This window comes from Pleurodeles waltl, chromosome 4_1, assembly GCF_031143425.1.
Source record: "Pleurodeles waltl isolate 20211129_DDA chromosome 4_1, aPleWal1.hap1.20221129, whole genome shotgun sequence".
NCBI lineage: Eukaryota > Metazoa > Chordata > Amphibia > Caudata > Salamandridae > Pleurodeles > Pleurodeles waltl.
In genome coordinates, this window is record NC_090442.1 from 38665954 (window position 1) to 38686970 (window position 21017).

The 21017-nt window shown below is 44.8% G+C and overlaps 4 non-coding genes across 4 annotated transcripts; all 4 read right to left on the reverse strand.

The window, feature by feature from the left end:
- Window positions 1-2271: 2271 nt before the first annotated feature.
- On the reverse strand, window positions 2272-2344 carry TRNAR-UCG (transfer RNA arginine (anticodon UCG)). The gene has a single exon. It is a non-coding gene; the product is annotated as a tRNA-Arg (tRNA).
- A 5402-nt stretch (window positions 2345-7746) lies between these two features.
- Window positions 7747-7819, reverse strand: TRNAQ-UUG (transfer RNA glutamine (anticodon UUG)). Its single transcript has one exon. It is a non-coding gene; the product is annotated as a tRNA-Gln (tRNA).
- Window positions 7820-9571: 1752 nt separating this feature from the next.
- TRNAR-UCG (transfer RNA arginine (anticodon UCG)) lies at window positions 9572-9644 on the reverse strand. Its single transcript has one exon. It is a non-coding gene; the product is annotated as a tRNA-Arg (tRNA).
- Window positions 9645-20723: 11079 nt separating this feature from the next.
- On the reverse strand, window positions 20724-20796 carry TRNAR-UCG (transfer RNA arginine (anticodon UCG)). Its single transcript has one exon. It is a non-coding gene; the product is annotated as a tRNA-Arg (tRNA).
- Window positions 20797-21017: the final 221 nt, after the last annotated feature.

Below are 21017 nucleotides of genomic sequence, written 5' to 3' on the forward strand. Positions count from 1 at the left end.
TCTAAAAATCCAAAATGGATGAATCTGATTTTTAGAGGAGAGATCTGGCTGAGCCCACCCACTGGTGTGGCTAAAAATCATAAACACACCCCTCTCCTGCCCTCTCCTAATCTAATCAAGGGGGCACCTAGCTGTCTGGGGTTGCAGGATGTGGGGGTGTTGCTGGGTGCTCCAGATGTCCTTCTCTGCCTTTGAAGACCAGTTTGGCAGCCCTCCCCCTTCCTGCTTCACCATCTGCTGAGGGGAGATTCTCTCCCCCAAGCACATTCCTTTGTGTGAAGTCAGGCCACTTCACACCTCATTAAAGTAGCCTGGCAGAAGCTGCTGCAGGCTGGCCAATCAGAGCACAGCAGCAAAAACAATGCAGAGCAGAAATTGGCAACTTTTTAGGTAAAGTCTAAACTTTTTACCTGCACTAGTTATATTAAATCCAACAACTGGAAGTTGTGGGATTTATTATAACAATCAATTTGATACCAAATTCTTGGTATGTAACACTTAAGGAGACTTTAAAATTTTAAATAAAGTCTGCCCATTCTAGCCTATGAAGGCCATTTACTTCAATGAGGGAAAAACGAATTTGGCTGTTTTTACCTCACCAGGGCTTATAAATCTATTTTTATAAAGTCCCTGCTTATAGTTACATGGCACCCAGCCCTAGGGGCACATAGGGCACACCTTAGGGGTGACTTATATGTAAAAATAAGGTAGTTTAAGACTTTGGAAGTACCTTCAATTCCAAAGTCGAATTTGCATATATTTTTAATTTAAAAGCAGCCAGCAAGGCAGGCTTGCTTTTAAAATGACACTGGGCACCTCAGCAATGCACCTAGGTGTGCACCACCTATGCTGTGGTCCCTAAACCTACATGCCCTACCATATACTAGGGACTTATAGGTAGGTTTACTTAGCCAATTATAATTAGCCTAATTTGCATATCCATTTTACACAGAGCACAGGCCCTGGGACTGGTTAGCAGTACCCAGGGCACCATCAGAGTCAGGAAAACACCAGCATAAAGTGGAAAATGGGGGCAAAAAGTTATGGGGCCTCTGCAATCAGCCCCAGTTTCTCACACTATCACCCTGGCAAGCTGCTACGAGGAAGAGTAAACAATATGATTAGGTTTCAGCAAAAATGTATTAGTTCTGGGTGTGCACCTCAGATAGACTTAAACTTACACACCCTGGTCTGTGAGAGTAGTTCCCTATCCATTGCGGCATTGAGGGTAAATCTGCAAGACAGAGTTCCAAAATCATCCTTTCATCTCAGTTCATGGCCACATACAGTATTTCTGCAGTCATTCGTTTCACTTTTCTGTCTTTAATTAAACTGACCATTTTAAACCTCCGGCACCCACCACTTCAATCTTACCGTTTTTGTGCTATCATAGGCTCTTGGAACTTTTGGCAAGTGGACAGAAGCAGTCAGAGAACCACATCACAATACATACTCCTTTGCCTGATACCTTTCACAACAAACTGCTCTTGGAAAAAGACGTTAACCCGTCCTTGCTCTCAGACAGACAAAGAAAGCCTATCACCACCTCTACGAACATATTTCAATCAAACCAATATATATCATTCAACAATTATGCCTCTGTATCAATATAACTACAACTCGAGACAGAAAGGAATTTAAAAAACAATCTGCCCATTTGAATAACCAGCAGAGTTTTAAGGACGTACAAATTGGAATGTGACAATTTCAGAGTTCCTCATTCATAAGAAGTCTGTGAGATAGTATCTCAGAAAGATCTCAAGTTTATAGCAAAAATGGTTGTAAGGGTGATTTTTACCACACAATGGCAACTAGGTGACTCAATCTGCAAGAGACCAGTCCTTGACAGATTACACAACTGGGGCAACAGCAAAGGCAGCAATTGTGTCAATCCTTTATGATTCTTCTCTAGTACTATACTTTTTCTGAGGGACAATTTGCATTATTCCTGGAGAAAATCATAGAGCTTCTACCCATGCATAGTTTCTGCTTTCTGCACGCACACACTCCCTGCACTGAATCTACCCACAGTTCTGTTCAGAATGATTGTGCCATGTCTTATTGTTGTATACGTATTGCATATCCAAGGCATTTATGAAGAGGTACTTTGGTATGGCAGAAAGACAGAAAAGTAGCAATGCTGAAGGAATAACGTGACTGATTGTGCAGTTTGTATTGGGCTTTCTTAATGAGTGAGAGTGAAAGGAGTATTGTAAGAGTGTGCCTCCAGTTTGTATGTAAAGATAAGTTGGGTGCTGTGAGAAAAAGACTCAACCACGAAGGGACTCGAACCCTCAATCTTCTGATCCGAAGTCAGACGCCTTATCCATTAGGCCACATGGTCACTGACTGCTGTATGCTTGGGTGTTTAGGGTTAGGTGGTATGAATGGATGTGGAACATATCAATTACAGGTGCGCAGGACAGGATCCCATACCGTTCTTCATCTTCTTTCCATCAAAGGAGTTTTTTCAAACAATATCTAGATAATTTCCAAAGTTTCATATCTTATGATGTGCTTTTTTGCCGTTAATCCTCCTTTCTTCTTTTATTGAATACTCTGTTTTATGCTGCAATGGTATTTTTGGATTATTTGAAAAGAGAATGAAACTGCTTTGGCAGCAGTTCAGACTTCCCTTTTCTTGACTTGCTAATTTGCTCCCTGAATTAGCTTATACAAGTGACATGAACAGGGCCTTGACCTAAGCACGTACCTGAAAGCCTATCACCACCTCTAGAAATAAAATTCACAGCAGCTCAAAACATTCATTTTGAAAGAGAATATTTCAAGTGAGTCCAAGTTTAATTTCATTAAAGAAAGCTGTATAAAATGACACGCTGCACATTTGGGTAACCAGCATGACACTTTTCAGTGAAGAAGTGGAATGGTTCTGTTGCAATATACTATCACCCTGGCAAGCTGCTACGAGGAAGAGTAAACACTATGATTAGGTTTCAGCAAAAATGTATTAGTTCAGGGTGTGCACCTCAGATAGACTTAAACTTACACACCCTGGTCTGTGAGAGTAGTGCCCTATCCATTGCGGCATTGAGGGTAATCTGCAAGACAGAGTTCCAAAATCATCCTTTCATCTCAGTTCATGGCCACATACAGTATTTCTGCAGTCATTCGTTTCACTTTTCTGTCTTTAATTAAACTGACCATTTTAAACCTCCGGCACCCACCACTTCAATCTTACCGTTTTTGTGCCATCATAGGGCCTTGGAACTTTTGGCAAGTGGACAGAAGCAGTCAGAGAACCACATCACAATACATACTCCTTTGCCTGATACCTTTCACAACAAACTGCTCTTGAAAAAAGACTTTAACCGGTCCTTGCTCTCAGACAGACACAGAAAGCCTATCACCACCTCTACGAACATATTTCAATCAAACCAATATATATAATTCAACAATTATGCCTCTGTATCAATATAACTACAACTCGAGACAGAAAGGAATTTAAAAAACAATCTGCCCATTTGAATAACCAGCATAGTTTTAAGGACGTGCAAATTGGAATGTGACAATTTCAGAGTTCCTCATTCATAAGAAGTCTGTGAGATAGTATCTCAGAAAGATCTCAAGTTTATAGCAAAAATGGTTGTAAGGGTGATTTTTACCACACAATTGCAACTAGGTGCCTCGACCTGCAAGAGACCAGTCGTTGACAGATTACACAACTGGGGCAACAGCAAAGGCAGCAATTGTGTCAATCCTTTATGATTCTTCTCTAGTACTATACTTTTTCTGAGGGACAATTTGCATTATTCCTGGAGAAAATCATAGAGCTTCTACCCATGCATAGTTTCTGCTTTCTGCACGCACACACTCCCTGCACTGAATCTACCCACAGTTCTGTTCAGAATGATTGTGCCATGTCATATTGTTGTATACGTATTGCATATCTGTGGCATTTATGAAGAGGTACTTTGGTATGGCAGAAAGACAGAAAAGTAGCAATGCTGAAGGCATAACGTGACTGATTGTGCAGTTTGTATTGGGCTTTCTTAATGAGTGAGAGTGAAAGGAGTATTGTAAGAGTATGCCTCCAGTTTGTATGTAAAGATAAGTTGGGTGCTGTGAGAAAAAGACTCAACCATGAAGGGACTCGAATCCTCAATCTGCCGATCAGAAATCAAACACCTTATCCATTAGGCCACATGGTCACTAACTAATATGTTTGGGTGTTTAGGGTTAGGTGGTATGAATGGATGTGGAACATATCAATTACAGGTGCGCAGGACAGGATCCCATACCGTTCTTCATCTTCTTTCCATCAAAGGAGTTTTTTCAAACAATATCTAGATAATTTCCAAAGTTTCATATCTTATGCTGTGCTTTTTTGCCGTTAATCCTCCTTTCTTCTTTTATTGAATACTCTGTTTTATGCTGCAATGGTATTTTTGGATTATTTGAAAAGAGAATGAAACTGCTTTGACAGTAGTTCAGACTTCCCATTTCTTGACTTGCTAATTTGCTTCCTGAATTAGTTTATACAAGTGACATGAACAGGGCCTTGACCTAAGCACGTACCTGAAAGCCTATCACCACCTCTAGAAATAAAATTCACAGCAGCTCAAAACATTCATTTTGAAAGAGAATATTTCAAGTGAGTCCAAGTTTAATTTCAATAAAGAAAGCTGTATAAAATGACACGCTGCACATTTGGGTAACCAGCATGACTCTTTTCAGTGAAGAAGTGGAATGGTTCTGTTGCAATATACTATCACCCTGGGAAGCTGCTACGAGGAAGAGTAAACAATATGATTAGGTTTCAGCAAAAATGTATTAGTTCAGGGTGTGCACCTCAGATAGACTTAAACTTACACACCCTGGTCTGTGAGAGTAGTACCCTATCCATTGCGGCATTGAGGGTAATCTGCAAGACAGAGTTCCAAAATCATCCTTTCATCTCAGTTCATGGCCACATACAGTATTTCTGCAGTCATTCGTTTCACTTTTCTGTCTTTAATTAAACTGACCATTTTAAACCTCCGGCACCCACCACTTCAATCTTAAAGTTTTTGTGCTATCATAGGGCCTTGGAACTTTTGGCAAGTGGACAGAAGCAGTCAGAGAACCACATCACAATGCATACTCCTTTGCCTGATACCTTTCACAACAAACTGCTCTTGGAAAAAGACGTTAACCGGTCCTTGCTCTCAGACAGACACAGAAAGCCTATCACCACCTCTACGAACATATTTCAATCAAACCAATATATATCATTCAACAATTATGCCTCTGTATCAATATAACTACAACTCGAGACAGAAAGGAATTTAAAAAACAATCTGCCCATTTGAATAACCAGCAGAGTTATAAGGACATACAAATTGGAATGTGACAATTTCAGAGTTCCTCATTCATAAGAAGTCTGTGAGATAGTATCTCAGAAAGATCTCAAGTTTATAGCAAAAATGGTTGTAAGGGTGATTTTTACCACACAATTGCAACTAGGTGCCTCAATCTGCAAGAGACCAGTCCTTGACAGATTACACAACTGGGGCAACAGCAAAGGCAGCAATTGTGTCAATCCTTTATGATTCTTCTCTAGTACAATACTTTTTCTGAGGGACAATTTGCATTATTCCTGGAGAAAATCATAGAGCTTCTACCCATGCATAGTTTCTGCTTTCTGCACGCACACACTCCCTGCACTGAATCTACCCACAGTTCTGTTCGGAATGATTGTGCCATGTCATATTGTTGTATACGTATTGCATATCCGTGGCATTTATGAAGAGGTACTTTGGTATGGTAGAAAGACAGAAAAGAAGCAATGCTCAAGGCATAACGTGACTGATTGTGCAGTTTGCATTGGGCTTTCTTAATGAGTGAGAGTGAAAGGAGTATTGTAAGAGTGTGTTTCCAGTTTGTATGTAAAGATAAGTTGGGTGCTGTGAGAAAAAGACTCAACCATGAAGGGACTCAAACCCTCAAAGTTGTGATCCGAAGTCAGACGCCTTATCTATTAGGCCACATGGTCACTGACTGCAATATGTTTGGTGTTTAGGGTTAGGTGGTATGAATGGATGTGGAACATATCAATTACAGGTGCGCAGGACAGGATCCCATACCGTTCTTCATCTTCTTTCCATCAAAGGAGTTTTTTCAAACAATATATCTAGATAATTTCCAAAGTGTCATATCTTATGCTGTGCTTTTTTGCCGTTAATCCTCCTTTCTTCTGTTATTGAATACTCTGTTTTATGCTGCAATGGTATTTTTGGATTATTTGAAAAGAGAATGAAACTGCTTTGACAGTAGTTCAGACTTCCCATTTCTTGACTTGCTAATTTGCTCCCTGAATTAGCTTATACAAGTGACATGAACAGGGCCTTGACCTAAGCACGTACCTGAAAGCCTGTCACCACCTCTAGATATAAAATTCACAGCAGCTCAAAGCATTCATTTTGAAATAGAATATTTCAAGTGAGTCCAAGGTTAATTTCAATAAAGAAAGTTGTATAAAATGACACGCTACACATTTGGGTAACCAGCTTGACTCTTTTCAGTGAAGAAGTGGAATGATTCTGTTGCAATATACTATCACCCTGGCAAGCTGCTACGAGGAAGAGTAAACAATATGATTAGGTTTCAGCAAAAATGTATTAGTTCAGTGTGTGCACCTCAGATAGACTTAAACTTACCCACCCTGGTCTGTGAGAGTAGTGCCCTATCCATTGCGGCATTGAGGGTAATCTGCAAGACAGAGTTCCAAAATCATCCTTTCATCTCAGTTCATGGCCACATACAGTATTTCTGCAGTCATTCGTTTCACTTTTCTGTCTTTAATTAAACTGACCATTTTAAACCTCCGGCACCCACCACTTCAATCTTACTGTTTTTGTGCTATCATAGGGCCTTGGAACTTTTGGCAAGTGGACAGAAGCAGTCAGAGAACCACATCACAATACATACTCCTTTGCCTGATACCTTTCACAACAAACTGCTCTTGGAAAAAGACGTTAACCGGTCCTTGCTCTCAGACAGACACAGAAAGCCTATCACCACCTCTACGAACATATTTCAATCAAACCAATATATATCATTCAACAATTATGCCTCTGTATCAATATAACTACAACTCGAGACAGAAAGGAATTTAACAAACAATCTGCCCATTTGAATAACCAGCAGAGTTTTTAAGGACGTACAAATTGGAATGTGAGAATTTCAGAGTTCCTCATTCATAAGAAGTCTGTGAGATAGTATCTCAGAAAGATCTCAAGTTTATAGCAAAAATGGTTGTAAGGGTGATTTTTACCACACAATTGCAACTAGGTGCCTCAATCTGCAAGAGACCAGTCCTTGACAGATTACACAACTGGGGCATCAGCAAAGGCAGCAATTGTGTCAATCCTTTATGATTCTTCTCTAGTACTATACTTTTTCTGAGGGACAATTTGTATTATTCCTGGAGAAAATCATAGAGCCTCTACCCATGCATAGTTTCTGCTTTCTGCACGCACACACTCCCTGCACTGATTCTACCCACAGTTCTGTTCAGAATGATTGTGCCATGTCATATTGTTGTATACGTATTGCATATCCGTGGCATTTATGAAGAGGTACTTTGGTATGGCAGAAAGACAGAAAAGTAGCAATGCTGAAGGCATAACGTGACTGATTGTGCAGTTTGCATTGGCCTTTCTTAATGAGTGAGAGTGAAAGGAGTATTGTAAGAGTGTATTTCCAGTTTGTATGTAAAGATAAGTTGGGTGCTGTGAGAATAAGACTCAACCATGAAGGGACTCGAACCCACAATCTTCTGATCCAAAGTCAGACGCCTTATCCATTAGGCCACATGGTCACTGACTGCTATATGTTTGGGTGTTTAGGGTTAGGTGGTATGAATGGATGTGGAACATATCAATTACAGGGGCGCAGGACAGGATCCCATACCGTTCTTCATCTTCTTTCCATCGAAGGAGTTTTTTCAAACAATATCTAGATAATTTCCAAAGTTTCATATCTTATGATGTGCTTTTTTGCCGTTAATCCTCCTTTCTTCTTTTATTGAATACTCTGTTTTATGCTGCAATGGTATTTTTGGATTATTTGAAAAGAGAATGAAACTGCTTTGACAGCAGTTCAGACTTCCCATTTCTTGACTTGCTAATTTGCTCCCTGAATTAGCTTATACAAGTGACATGAACAGGGCCTTGACCTAAGCACGTACCTGAAAGCCTGTCACCACCTCTAGAAATAAAATTCACAGCAGCTCAAAACATTCATTTTGAAAGAGAATATTTCAAGTGAGTCGAAGTTTAATTTCAATAAAGAAAGCTGTATAAAATGACACGCTGCACATTTGGGTAACCAGTATGACTCTTTTCAGTGAAGAAGTGGAATGGTTCTGTTGCAATATACTATCACCCTGGCAAGCTGCTACGAGGAAGAGCAAACAATATGATTAGGTTTCAGCAAAAATGTATTAGTTCAGGGTGTGCACCTCAGATAGACTTAAACTTACACACCCTGGTCTGTGAGAGTAGTGCCCTATCCATTGCGGCATTGAGGGTAATCTGCAAGACAGAGTTCCAAAATCATCCTTTCATCTCAGTTCATGGCCACATACAGTATTTCTGCAGTCATTCATTTCACTTTTCTGTCTTTAATTAAACTGACCATTTTAAACCTCCGGCACCCACCACTTCAATCTTACAGTTTTTGTGCCATCATAGGGCCTTGGAACTTTTGGCAAGTGGACAGAAGCAGTCAGAGAACCACATCACAATACATACTCCTTTGCCTGATACCTTTCACAACAAACTGCTCTTGGAAAAAGACGTTAACCGGTCCTTGCTCTCAGACAGACACAGAAAGCCTATCACCACCTCTACGAACATATTTCAATCAAACCAATATATATCATTCAACAATTATGCCTCTGTATCAATATAACTACAACTCGAGACAGAAAGGAATTTAAAAAACAATCTGCCCATTTGAATAACCAGCAGAGTTTTAAGGACGTACAAATTGGAATGTGACAATTTCAGAGTTCCTCATTCATAAGAAGTCTGTGAGATAGTATCTCAGAAAGATCTCAAGTTTATAGCAAAAATGGTTGTAAGGGTGATTTTTACCACACAATTGCAACTAGGTGACTCAATCTGCAAGAGACCAGTCCTTGACAGATTACACAACTGGGGCAACAGCAAAGGCAGCAATTGTGTCAATCCTTTATGATTCTTCTCTAGTACTATACTTTTTCTGAGGGACAATTTGCATTATTCCTGGAGAAAATCATAGAGCTTCTACCCATGCATAGTTTCTGCTTTCTGCACGCACACACTCCCTGCACTGAATCTACCCACAGTTCTGTTCAGAATGATTGTGCCATGTCTTATTGTTGTATACGTATTGCATATCCAAGGCATTTATGAAGAGGTACTTTGGTATGGCAGAAAGACAGAAAAGTAGCAATGCTGAAGGAATAACGTGACTGATTGTGCAGTTTGTATTGGGCTTTCTTAATGAGTGAGAGTGAAAGGAGTATTGTAAGAGTGTGCCTCCAGTTTGTATGTAAAGATAAGTTGGGTGCTGTGAGAAAAAGACTCAACCACGAAGGGACTCGAACCCTCAATCTTCTGATCCGAAGTCAGACGCCTTATCCATTAGGCCACATGGTCACTGACTGCTGTATGCTTGGGTGTTTAGGGTTAGGTGGTATGAATGGATGTGGAACATATCAATTACAGGTGCGCAGGACAGGATCCCATACCGTTCTTCATCTTCTTTCCATCAAAGGAGTTTTTTCAAACAATATCTAGATAATTTCCAAAGTTTCATATCTTATGATGTGCTTTTTTGCCGTTAATCCTCCTTTCTTCTTTTATTGAATACTCTGTTTTATGCTGCAATGGTATTTTTGGATTATTTGAAAAGAGAATGAAACTGCTTTGGCAGCAGTTCAGACTTCCCATTTCTTGACTTGCTAATTTGCTCCCTGAATTAGCTTATACAAGTGACATGAACAGGGCCTTGACCTAAGCACGTACCTGAAAGCCTATCACCACCTCTAGAAATAAAATTCACAGCAGCTCAAAACATTCATTTTGAAAGAGAATATTTCAAGTGAGTCCAAGTTTAATTTCATTAAAGAAAGCTGTATAAAATGACACGCTGCACATTTGGGTAACCAGCATGACTCTTTTCAGTGAAGAAGTGGAATGGTTCTGTTGCAATATACTATCACCCTGGCAAGCTGCTACGAGGAAGAGTAAACAATATGATTAGGTTTCAGCAAAAATGTATTAGTTCAGGGTGTGCACCTCAGATAGACTTAAACTTACACACCCTGGTCTGTGAGAGTAGTGCCCTATCCATTGCGGCATTGAGGGTAATCTGCAAGACAGAGTTCCAAAATCATCCTTTCATCTCAGTTCATGGCCACATACAGTATTTCTGCAGTCATTCATTTCACTTTTCTGTCTTTAATTAAACTGACCATTTTAAACCTCCGGCACCCACCACTTCAATCTTACCGTTTTTGTGCCATCATAGGGCCTTGGAACTTTTGGCAAGTGGACAGAAGCAGTCAGAGAACCACATCTGTTAGACTTTTCATCCTTGGCGTGGTCTCCCTTAACTTTTTGCCTCTGTTCCCCAGGTTGTTGATGTGTGCTGGACTCTGATTTTGCTGTTTTTGTTACTCTGGGCACTTTACCACTGCTAACCAGTGCTAAAGTGCAAGTGCTCCTGTTTAAATTATATGTAAGTGGTTCATCCATGATTGGCATATTTGAATTACTAGTAAGTCCCTAGTAATGTGCACTAGAGGTGCCAGGGCCTGTAAATCAAATGCTACTAGTGGGCCTGCAGCACTGGTTGTGCCACCCACATAAGTAGCTCTGTAATCATGTCTCAGACCTGCCACTGCAGTGTCTGTATGTGTATTCTTACACTGTAAATTCGACTTGGCAAGTGTACCCACTTGCCAGGCCTAAACCTTCCCTTTCCTTACATGTAAGGCACCCCTAAGGTATGCCCTAGGTAGCCCCAAGGGCAGGGTGCAGTGTATGGATAAGGTAGGACATATAGTAATGTGGTTTATATGTCCTGACAGTGAAATACTGCCAATTTCGTTTTCACTGTTGCAAGGTCTGTCTCTCTCATAGGATAATATGGGGGCTACCTTTAAATATGATTAAAGTGTAGATTCCCCTAGAGAAGAGATGGACAGGTGGAGTTTGGGATCCCTGAACTCACAATTTAAAAATGCATCTTTTAGTAAAGTTGATTTTGAGATTGTGAGTTTGGAAATGCCACTTTTAGAAAGTGAGCATTTTCTTGCTTAAACCATTCTGTGACTCTGCCTTGTTTGTGGATTCCCTGTCTGGGTCAGTTGACAGTTGGGTTGTTTTTCACCTCACCCCAGACAGTGACACAAAGGGAGCTGGGGTGTGATCTGCATTCCTGATTAGCCATCTCTGCTAGGAGGGAGGGGTGGAGTGGTCACTCTCATCTGAAAGGACTGTGCCTGCCTCTGACAATGCTGTCTCCAGCCCCCTGGTGTGTGTCTGAGGCCTTGCCTGGGCAAGGCAGGATTTCACAAGAAGGTGTGAGTCCCCTTTGAAGAAAGGTGACTTCAAAGACTAAAATGGGTATAAGAAGGGCACCCAAACTTACAAACTTTAGAAACACTTCTGGAATCAAGGGGAACCTCTGCCTGGAGAAGAGCTGATCGCTGAGGAACAAGTGCTGCCCTGCCTGTGACTGTGCTTTGTGGAGCTTTCCTGCAGTGCTGCTTCTGCCAGAGTAAGAGGGCAAAGACTGGACTTTGTGTGCCTTCCATCTTGAAGAAGAAATCTCCAAGGGCTTGATGTAGAGCTTGCCTCCTGTTATTGAAGTCTCAGGGATAGCAAAGACTTCTTCCTGCCAGCACCTGGAGTCTCTGGAGAGACCCCTACTCTGCTCTGTGGTGCCCTTCCAGTTCCTGGGACCCTGAAAGGAGAGGCTGGCAGCCTAAGGACAAAAATACACGCACCGAGCACCGTGCGGAGAAAAGATCGACGCGAATCCGATCGCGGCTGAGAAAACGACGCGACGCCGACTCCGCAGCTGAGAAACGACGCCGCTGGAAACGCGACCGGAGAATCGACGCCCGGAGCAGGAGAAACGACGCGCAGCATCGCTGACGAAGGCTGAGAGATCGCAACCAGCGCCGCGGGACTTCGGACCGTCGCGTGGCTGGCTTTTTCGACGCGCCTCGCCGAGCCGAGCTGTTTTCGACGCATATACCCGTGCAGGGTTATTTTCGACGCACACCGCCCGTGCGGGGTTATTTTTGCCGCAAACCAGGTACATTTACACGCTAGCAGCGCTAGTGTGTTGTTACAACTACCTAAAGACTCTTTTTATTTTAAACCTTTTAAAAATCATAACTTGACTTGTGTATGTTGGATTTTTGTCGTTTTGGTCTTGTTTTGTCTAGATAAATATTTCCTATTTTTCTAAACTGGTGTTGTGTCATTTTGTAGTGTTTTCATTAAGTTACTGTGTGTGTTGGTACAAATACTTTACGCCCAGCACTCTGAGGTTAAGCCTACTGCTCTGCCAAGCTACCAAGGGGGTAAGCAGGGGTTAGCTGAGGGTGATTCTCTTTTATCCTAACTAGAGTGAGGGTCCTTGCTTGAACAGGGGGTAACCTGACTGTCAACCAAAGACCCCATTTCTAACATTGGTGACCAGCGGTCGGGATTTGGACTTGTATTTGTACTTGACATACAGTAATTAAGTGTACACTACTGTTTTGATCTCAGACCACTACGTGACCACATACTACTAGTCTTGTGATTTTTGTTTTTTACTTGGACTGTTTTTCTCTGCATTCAGTTTCTTTTTTTTCGCTGATCCCGGGATTGACTTCGCTGAAACTTCATTTGAGAACTTGCTTTTCTGTTTTTGGAACTGTGCATATTTTCTTTTTAACCTCTCATCATGTCTCAGTCTGGAGATGCCCTAGCTGAAACTGCTTTTGATTTGGAGAAATTGGAGAGCTACAAGGTGGCTCAGTTGAAGCAGTTTTGTAGGAATGTTGGCTGTCCCATTGAGAGCTCATCCAAGAAGGTTGAGCTGCAAAAGGCGCTGAGGGCCTGGGTGGCAGCCAAAGCAGCTGAGGGGCACACAGATGAGGAGCCAGAGGGGGAAGAGGAGTTGCAAGTCACTCACACTGATGTAGTGGGTGGGCCTGCTATGTCTCAAGGGAGAATCTCTAGGGCAGGTAGCAGTGTATCCTCCAAGGGTCTGACACCTGAAGAGTTGCAGGACAGACAGGCAGAAAGGGAGTACCAATTGGAGCAGAGAAGGCTAGCCCTTGAGGAGAAGAAGATAACAATGGCTCATGAGCTTAGCTTGAAAGAGATAGATCATAGAAACCAGTCCAGTAGGGATGGTGGCAGCAATTCTACAGTGCAGCCTGAGAGAAGGGTACACATCCCAAAAGACCTTGTGAGGGATTATAAAAGGGAGGATGATATCTACTTGTGGTTCAAGGGTTATGAGTCAGCTCTCCACATGAACCTGGTCCCTGAAGCTCATTGGGGGGCAGCCCTGTGGAAGCATTTTGAGGCAGAGGGGAGGGACACACTGACGGCCTTAGGGGATGCTCAGAGCCTCACCTACCCTGCCATGAAGGAGGCCTTACTTACCAGGTATGGTCTCACCCCTGAGCAGTACAAAGAGAAGTTTAGATCCTACAAGAGAAAGGAATCCCAAACATGGTTGGAATGTGTTGATTCTTGTTGCAGGTCACTGGATGGTTGGGTGAAGGGCAGTAAGGTAAACACGTATGAGGGGCTTTACAATTTAATTGCTTGGGAGCACTTGTACAGTTTATGTTTTCCAGAGCTGCGCCAGCACCTCATTGACAGCAAGCTGACTGACCCCAGGAAGCTTGCACAGGAAGCGGACCGCTGGGAGAGCACCAGGGTCCAGAAGAGGTATGGGGGAGACCACGCCAAGGGTGGGCAGGGTCCCTCTCAGAAGAAAGGGGGGGGTAAGGGCAAACAGGATGAGTTCTCTAAAGGGCCCCAAACTGATTCCCAGGGTAAGGATTCCCAACCCCCCAGTGAAAAGAGGCCATGGTTCTCCAAAGGGAAGCCAATGGCAGGTGGTCCCCTACGTAAGTGCTATTCATGTGACCAGGTGGGTCATGTGAGGGGGGACCCCAAATGCCCCAAAAGTACACCGGCACCCACTGGTGCACCGTCCCAGGGTTTGGCCAGTGTAGCGCTTGGGCAGGAGTTGGTTTCAGGTGGGTGGGAACCAGCAGAAATGACCCTTGTCTCACTAGGGGACAGTGAGATGGTCCAGAGAAACCTAGTGCCTGATAACACTAAGAAGTACAGGCAATGGGTGACCATCAATGGACAGAGGGTGGAGGCTCTGAGAGACACAGGAGCCAGTGTGACTACAGTGAGGAGTCACCTGGTGTCTGAAGAGCAGATTGATCCCCGGGTACTTCACCAAGTGGTTGCAGTAGACAACTCTGAGCGCCTCTGCAGAGTGGCGCAGGTTCCCTTTGAATGGGGGGGGGTCTCAGGTTCCTGGAAAGTAGCTGTGAGTCCAACCATGCCTGTTGATTGTTTGCTAGGCAACGACCTGGAGGATTCCCCTTGGAAGGAGGTGGAACACAGGTCTCACTTGGAGATGTTGGGTCTGCCTGGGTGGGTATGCGTATCCACCCGGTCTATGGCAGCCAATCAGGGTAGTCAAGAGCCCCTGGAGCCTGAAACAGTGGCCCAGGGGACCGCCAAGAAGAGGAAAGGCAGGAGGCGCGGGAAACCCGCCCCAGAAGTTCCCACGGTCCGGGAGGAGGCAGAGCCTGAGGGTGATGCCCCGGAACCTACAGGGGAACAGGTGGCTGAACTGGGGGAGGTCCCTGAGCTGTCGCAGTGGCAGCAGGAAGGGGGACCCACCAGGGAAGTATTCTGCACAGCGCAGAAGGAATGCCCTACTCTTGAGGGACTGCGGCAGCAGGCTGCAGCCCAGGCGGCTGGCGGGGCGCCAGGTACTCACCTGATTTATTGGGAGGATGGCCTCCTGTATAGTGAGCCTAAGGTTCCTGAGCCGGGGTCAGCTCGTATGCTGGTGGTACCCCAGGGCTTCAGGACCTTCCTACTGGGTTTGGCTCATGATGTGCCTTTGGCAGGACATCTAGGGCAGGACAAGACCTATAAGAGGCTTGTCTCCCACTTTTACTGGCCCTTGATGAACAAGCAGTCAGCTGCTTATTGTAGATCTTGTCAGACTTGTCAGGCAAGTGGCAAGAGTGGGGGGAAATGCAAAGCTCCCCTCCAACCTTTACCGGTAGTCAGTACTCCCTTTGAAAGGGTAGGAATTGACATTGTGGGGCCTCTGGATCCCAAGACAGCCCTGGGCAACAGGTTCATCCTGGTCTTGGTGGACCATGCCACACGGTACCCAGAAGCTATTCCTCTAAGGACGGTCACCGCCCCCGTGGTGGGACGTGCCTTGATGGGGGTTTTTACCCGCATGGGGTTCCCCAAGGAGGTAGTATCTGATAGGGGTACAAACTTCATATCCACTTATATGAAGTCTCTGTGGAAGGTGTGTGGGGTAACCTACAAGTTCACCACCCCTTACCACCCCCAAAGTAATGGTCTGGTTGAGAGATTCAACCGCACCTTGAAAGGCATGATTCAGGGCCTGTCAGAGCCCTTGAGGCGTAAGTGGGACGTCCTCTTGCCATGCCTTCTGTTCGCTTACAGGGAGGTGCCTCAAAAGGGACTTGGCTTTAGCCCCTTTGAGCTCATCTATGGCCACCCTGTGAGGGGACCGCTCAGTCTGGTGAAGGAGGCTTTGGAGAAAGCTCCTAGTAAACCACCCCAGGATGTATTTAGCTACATGCTGGCACTAAGAAACCAGACTGCCCGCTTCAGGCGTCTCGCTCAGGAGAACCTGGAAGCAAGCCAGGAGGACATGAAACGGTGGTACGACCAGAATGCCACTCTGGTTGAGTTTCAGCCTGGACAAAAAGTGTGGGTCATGGCACCAGTAGAGCCTAGGGCTCTCCAAGATAAGTGGACTGGGCCTTTTGAGGTGGTGGAAAGAAAGAGCGAGGTCACCTATCTGGTAGACTTGCAATCCCCCAGGAACCCCTTGAGGGTCCTACATGTCAACCGCCTCAAACCACACTTTGAGCGAACTGAGCTATCCATGCTCCTAGCGACAGATGACGGGGTGGAGGAAGAGAGTGAGCCTCTTCCTGACCTCCTGTCTGCAGGAGAGAAAGATGGGTCTGTGGAGGGAGTGATCCTCTCCCCCTCCCTGACTGAGGAACAGCAGAGGGACTGTCGCCACGTGCTGGGACAGTTCGCCTCACTGTTTTCCCTGATCCCAGGAGTCACACACCTGTGCACACATGATGTGGACACTGGGGACAGTACACCTGTTAAACACAAGGTTTACAGGGTGACTGACAGGGTGAGGGCTTGCATTAAGGAGGAAGTCTCCAAAATGTTAGCCCTAAGGGTTATTGAGCACTCCAGCAGTCCTTGGGCCAGCCCAGTGGTCTTGGTCCCAAAGGCTACTGCTCCTGGTGCCACTCCAGAACTTAGGTTCTGTGTGGACTACCGGGGTCTCAATGCGGTCAGCAAGACTGACGCACACCCCATCCCCCGAGCTGATGAGCTCATTGATCGGTTAGGAGCTGCCAAGTACCTCAGTACGTTTGATTTAACATCTGGGTACTGGCAGATTGCCTTAACTGAAGGGGCAAAGGAGAGGTCAGCATTCTCTACCCCCGATGGGCACTTCCACTTCAATGTGATGCCCTTTGGGATGAAGAATGCCCCTGCCACCTTTCAGAGGTTGGTCAACCAGGTGTTGGCAGGACTGGATGAGTTCAGTGCCGCCTACCTGGATGACATTGCTGTGTTTAGTTCCACATGGGAGGAACACCTGCAACACCTCTGGAGAGTGTTAGAGGCCCTGCAGAAGGCAGGCCTCACTATTAAGGCGAGCAAGTGCCAAATAGGGCAGGGTTCTGTTGTGTACTTAGGACACCAGGTGGGGAGTGGCCAGGTGGCACCCCTACAGCCTAAGATTGACACGATTCTGGCTTGGGAGCCTCCCAAGACCCAGACTGAAGTGAGAGCCTTTTTAGGTCTCACCGGATACTATCGGAGGTTCGTTAAGGGATATGGTACCATTGTTACCCCCTTAACTGAGTTGACTTCTAAGAAGCAACCCAAGAAAGTGATCTGGACAGAGGCTTGCCAGAACGCTTTTGATGCCCTGAAGGCTGCCATGTGCACAGCACCGGTGCTGAAGGCACCTGACTACTCCACGGAGTTTGTTGTACAGACAGACGCCTCAGAGCATGGTATTGGAGCAGTACTCTCACAGCTGAATGAAGAGGGCCTAGATCAACCCGTAGCCTTCATTAGCAGAAGGTTACTACCCAGGGAACGTAGGTGGAGTGCCATAGAACGTGAAGCGTTTGCTGTGGTCTGGGCACTGAAGAAGCTAAGACCCTACTTGTTTGGGACTCACTTCCGAGTTCAGACCGACCACAGACCCCTCAGATGGTTAATGCAGATGAGGGGTGAGAACCCAAAACTGTTGAGGTGGTCCATTTCCCTACAGGGGATGGACTTTACGGTGGAACATCGACCCGGTACAGAGCACGCCAATGCTGATGGTCTGTCCAGGTTCTTCCGCCTTAGTGATGAGAACTCCCATGAGGTTGGGTAGTTGCTCCCCACTTTTAGCTGGGGGGGACACGTGTTAGACTTTCATCCTTGGCGTGGTCTCCCTTAACTTTTTGCCTCTGTTCCCCAGGTTGTTGATGTGTGCTGGACTCTGATTTTGCTGTTTTTGTTACTCTGGGCACTTTACCACTGCTAACCAGTGCTAAAGTGCAAGTGCTCCTGTTTAAATTATATGTAAGTGGTTCATCCATGATTGGCATATTTGAATTACTAGTAAGTCCCTAGTAATGTGCACTAGAGGTGCCAGGGCCTGTAAATCAAATGCTACTAGTGGGCCTGCAGCACTGGTTGTGCCACCCACATAAGTAGCTCTGTAATCATGTCTCAGACCTGCCACTGCAGTGTCTGTATGTGTATTCTTACACTGTAAATTCGACTTGGCAAGTGTACCCACTTGCCAGGCCTAAACCTTCCCTTTCCTTACATGTAAGGCACCCCTAAGGTATGCCCTAGGTAGCCCCAAGGGCAGGGTGCAGTGTATGGATAAGGTAGGACATATAGTAATGTGGTTTATATGTCCTGACAGTGAAAAACTGCCAATTTCGTTTTCACTGTTGCAAGGTCTGTCTCTCTCATAGGATAATATGGGGGCTACCTTTAAATATGATTAAAGTGTAGATTCCCCTAGAGAAGAGATGGACAGGTGGAGTTTGGGATCCCTGAACTCACAATTTAAAAATGCATCTTTTAGTAAAGTTGATTTTGAGATTGTGAGTTTGGAAATGCCACTTTTAGAAAGTGAGCATTTTCTTGCTTAAACCATTCTGTGACTCTGCCTTGTTTGTGGATTCCCTGTCTGGGTCAGTTGACAGTTGGGTTGTTTTTCACCTCACCCCAGACAGTGACACAAAGGGAGCTGGGGTGTGATCTGCATTCCTGATTAGCCATCTCTGCTAGTAGGGAGGGGTGGAGTGGTCACTCTCATCTGAAAGGACTGTGCCTGCCTCTGACAATGCTGTCTCCAGCCCCCTGGTGTGTGTCTGAGGCCTTGCCTGGGCAAGGCAGGATTTCACAAGAAGGTGTGAGTCCCCTTTGAAGAAAGGTGACTTCAAAGACTAAAATGGGTATAAGAAGGGCACCCAAACTTACAAACTTTAGAAACACTTCTGGAATCAAGGGGAACCTCTGCCTGGAGAAGAGCTGATCGCTGAGGAACAAGTGCTGCCCTGCCTGTGACTGTGCTTTGTGGAGCTTTCCTGCAGTGCTGCTTCTGCCAGAGTAAGAGGGCAAAGACTGGACTTTGTGTGCCTTCCATCTTGAAGAAGAAATCTCCAAGGGCTTGATGTAGAGCTTGCCTCCTGTTATTGAAGTCTCAGGGATAGCAAAGACTTCTTCCTGCCAGCACCTGGAGTCTCTGGAGAGACCCCTACTCTGCTCTGTGGTGCCCTTCCAGTTCCTGGGACCCTGAAAGGAGAGGCTGGCAGCCTAAGGACAAAAATACACGCACCGAGCACCGTGCGGAGAAAAGATCGACGCGAATCCGATCGCGGCTGAGAAAACGACGCGACGCCGACTCCGCAGCTGAGAAACGACGCCGCTGGAAACGCGACCGGAGAATCGACGCCCGGAGCAGGAGAAACGACGCGCAGCATCGCTGACGAAGGCTGAGAGATCGCAACCAGCGCCGCGGGACTTCGGACCGTCGCGTGGCTGGCTTTTTCGACGCGCCTCGCCGAGCCGAGCTGTTTTCGACGCATATACCCGTGCAGGGTTATTTTCGACGCACACCGCCCGTGCGGGGTTATTTTTGCCGCAAACCAGGTACATTTACACGCTAGCAGCGCTAGTGTGTTGTTACAACTACCTAAAGACTCTTTTTATTTTAAACCTTTTAAAAATCATAACTTGACTTGTGTATGTTGGATTTTTGTCGTTTTGGTCTTGTTTTGTCTAGATAAATATTTCCTATTTTTCTAAACTGGTGTTGTGTCATTTTGTAGTGTTTTCATTAAGTTACTGTGTGTGTTGGTACAAATACTTTACGCCCAGCACTCTGAGGTTAAGCCTACTGCTCTGCCAAGCTACCAAGGGGGTAAGCAGGGGTTAGCTGAGGGTGATTCTCTTTTATCCTAACTAGAGTGAGGGTCCTTGCTTGAACAGGGGGTAACCTGACTGTCAACCAAAGACCCCATTTCTAACACATCACAATACATACTCCTTTGCCTGATACCTTTCACAACAAACTGCTCTTGAAAAAAGACGTTAACCGGTCCTTGCTCTCAGACAGACACAGAAAGCCTATCACCACCTCTACGAACATATTTCAATCAAACCAATAGATATAATTCAACAATTATGCCTCTGTATCAATATAACTACAACTCGAGACAGAAAGGAATTTAAAAAACAATCTGCCCATTTGAATAACCAGCATAGTTTTAAGGACGTACAAATTGAAATGTGACAATTTCAGAGTTCCTCATTCATAAGAAGTCTGTGAGATAGTATCTCAGAAAGATCTCAAGTTTATAGCAAAAATGGTTGTAAGGGTGATTTTTACCACACAATTGCAACTAGGTGCCTCAACCTGCAAGAGACCAGTCCTTGACAGATTACACAACTGGGGCAACAGCAAAGGCAGCAATTGTGTCAATCCTTTATGATTCTTCTCTAGTACTATACTTTTTCTGAGGGACAATTTGCATTATTCCTGGAGAAAATCATAGAGCTTCTACCCATGCATAGTTTCTGCTTTCTGCACGCACACACTCCCTGCACTGAATCTACCCACAGTTCTGTTCAGAATGATTGTGCCATGTCTTATTGTTGTATACGTATTGCATATCCAAGGCATTTATGAAGAGGTACTTTGGTATGGCAGAAAGACAGAAAAGTAGCAATGCTGAAGGAATAACGTGACTGATTGTGCAGTTTGTATTGGGCTTTCTTAATGAGTGAGAGTGAAAGGAGTATTGTAAGAGTGTGCCTCCAGTTTGTATGTAAAGATAAGTTGGGTGCTGTGAGAAAAAGACTCAACCACGAAGGGACTCGAACCCTCAATCTTCTGATCCGAAGTCAGACGCCTTATCCATTAGGCCACATGGTCACTGACTGCTGTATGCTTGGGTGTTTAGGGTTAGGTGGTATGAATGGATGTGGAACATATCAATTACAGGTGCGCAGGACAGGATCCCATACCGTTCTTCATCTTCTTTCCATCAAAGGAGTTTTTTCAAACAATATCTAGATAATTTCCAAAGTTTCATATCTTATGATGTGCTTTTTTGCCGTTAATCCTCCTTTCTTCTTTTATTGAATACTCTGTTT